This window comes from Melitaea cinxia, chromosome 26 (genome assembly GCF_905220565.1).
Source record: "Melitaea cinxia chromosome 26, ilMelCinx1.1, whole genome shotgun sequence".
NCBI lineage: Eukaryota > Metazoa > Arthropoda > Insecta > Lepidoptera > Nymphalidae > Melitaea > Melitaea cinxia.
In genome coordinates, this window is record NC_059419.1 from 10,320,631 (window position 1) to 10,323,432 (window position 2,802).

Here is a 2,802-nt window from a genome sequence, read left to right on the forward strand (position 1 = left end):
CGATGTTTGTATATCGATGAATTTACTGAGCTCTCTTGCCGCTCCTACAAAATTCCGTTTGCTACCGGAATAGATCTCTGCTGGCCTAAACTTTGATATTCTCTCATGAAATGTATATATTGAGACTTTAATGAAATATATTTTTTAAAACGTTTTTCTAAATTAAATAATCGCCTTTTTGCCAAATTATATGTTTCACCTAGACAATCAGGTGAATTGCGTAATGGAAGCCTGACACTAGACCTGCCAGAAGGAAGCCGTAAAGTGTGAGACCGAAAGTGGTTCTCACAGGCTAATTCTTTTTCGCTTAGAATTCTTTTTCGGTGAAGCTTTTCTAGCTTCCAAAATTTTGTTAGTAAATTGTTAATTTTGTTTTCCTTTGGGAGGTTATCATTGATAACTGAATTATTGCAAAACACTTGTTTAGCTTGATAAGAGATAGGACCACCAATCAACCAACCGAAACTGGAATATTGTAGTATAGGCTTGTTTGCACCTAAAGAAATACGGTCGTTTTTCATGAGTTGCCAGAAGAGATCGGCTCCTATTAGTATATCAATAGGAGCTGGCTGATTGAAATCGGGGTCAGCTAAATGCAAGTGCGATGGTATGTTTAATTGTTGTATATTTATAGGTGCCTTAGGCAGATTCCCAGTCAGCCTATCAAGCACAAGACAATTTAATTTAGTCTTATAGTTATTGTAAATGGATTTTACTTGGATCACACAGCTTTCTTTAATTTGGTTATCTGAGTGACCGATACCAATGACGTTAATAGAAATTGGATTTGAATTAATTGCAAGTTTTTGTTGAATAGATTTTGTAATGAAGGATGACTGAATGCCTGAATCCAACAAGGCCCGTACTTTAAGAGGTCTCTTTAGTGATTGGATTCAAAATGTATACTTGGGCAGTAGACAATAAAACTTGATTTGAATTTTTGTTTGAAAAATTTGCTATAGTTATTTATCGTTGTGTCCATTTATTATAAATATTCTTTGACGATTAGCAGGAAAGTGGACATAGGGTGCCAATCAAACCAACAATTGCAAATTCATGCGACTTTTCGATCCTTTATTGGACCATCATCAGGCATCTACAAAATATAAAACATTGAAGAAAGTTGTATACCTAAATTAATCCACAACAACAACCAAACAAAAAGAACCAAATCATCAGTACCTTTACATACGGTAGTCAAAAGACATCTCCCCGTCAAAGTTCTTTCATTATGTAAGATTCTAAATCCAAATACATTATATATTATTTTTAAGTTATATTCTAAACTGTAATCTCTAAATTTTGAAAATTTAAACTAAAACATTTGAATTTAATAGGTAACAATATGCACAATTTTAAGTTATTAAGTTTTTGATTTTTTACAATTTCAAGGCATCAAATTCTCCGAACTTGACTATTGAACTGCATCTAAAACATCAATCATATATGTACACACAAAACCATCAAAGACTGACAATGTCTACACAACGATCACAACCAACATTTTATATTACCTTTACATATGTTAATTAAATTTATAATTTTTTTCCTCCTATTTTGGTTCCTTTAATTTATATTATTTCTACCCACATGTATTTTTCTTCAATTTTATATATTAATTTTTTATTATTCATTATTTAAATTGTTAAGATTTAAAAAATATTAGTCATTTCTTATGAAATTATGTCATTAAAATTATGTCATTTAAAATTGGCTAGTTACAAAATTTACATTACAATTTCTATTTTGTAGTTATTGCTCTTTACATTTACATTTTGTTCTCCAATTTCTTGTATTCTCGTGTCTAAAACAACAAATTATACATAAGACATAGCCGAACACGTTGCATTGTACAAGAAACAAACTACACACTACCAGTGTACTAAATACGGATTTTGAACTATAATCATTGTAATCCAAGCTTTTACTCACATATAGTAGCATCAATACATCTTTGTGATTATTAAATTACATCCTCCAATTAGTTTTTTAATTTTAATTTTTTGTTAACGGCCGAAAACACGTCACTCCACATGGATGTCACAACTGTCAAAAAACCCCCGTTATGTCTGATTGAACACAGATGTTACATGCAAATAATCATCAAAATGCCAAATGTTACCACTTTAAATTCAAAATTATTAATTTTCAAAAATTATTACTTGTTTTCAGGAAAATTCCATACATTTAATTATATTATATTTCAGATTTATACTTTTTTAAAATATCGTTATACAAAATGCTCAAATTATTTGTGTCTGTTCTTTTATTAACTGTGTTATTTACTTTGATAAAAAACATTTCACTAATATTTCTTTTAAGCCAATTTCTTTCGTTGTCTAATATACTTGTATTTTCAAAATTAAAATTATGATGTTGTTCAAAATGATGGGATGCTAAAGCAGTCTTATTATCTTTTGCGGCGTTAACATTTTTACAATCATTCACATGTTGCTTGACTCTCGACACAAGAAATTGTTTAGTTTGTCCTATATAACAACGGTTACACTCACGGACATAAATTTGTTTTGTTGAAATTGGTCGATCACGCTTAATATGATGATTATAATGATTATGATGATTATGATAACTGACAGGCTTTGAATGTTGCATTTTACTATTGTTATTTGTTGAAATGTTATTATGGAAACTATAACCTTGATCATTCTTATTGTGACGTGTAAATTCAAGAATATAAGCCCGATCAATCAAAAATTTATTGAATTCAGTTAAACTAGGAATTTCACCTAAACTATTGCGTTGCTCTTCCCATTTAACAAGTGTTTGCGTATCGAGTTTAGA

The 2,802-nt window shown here is 29.9% G+C and overlaps 1 long non-coding RNA gene across 1 annotated transcript; it reads right to left on the bottom strand.

Annotated features, from left to right (window-relative positions):
• Nucleotides 1-1,724: 1,724 nt before the first annotated feature.
• On the bottom strand, nt 1,725-2,169 carry LOC123666600. Its single transcript, XR_006745287.1, has 2 exons — nt 1,933-2,169; nt 1,725-1,804 (listed from the first exon to the last, which is right to left on the bottom strand). It is a non-coding gene; the product is annotated as an uncharacterized LOC123666600 (long non-coding RNA).
• Nucleotides 2,170-2,802: the final 633 nt, after the last annotated feature.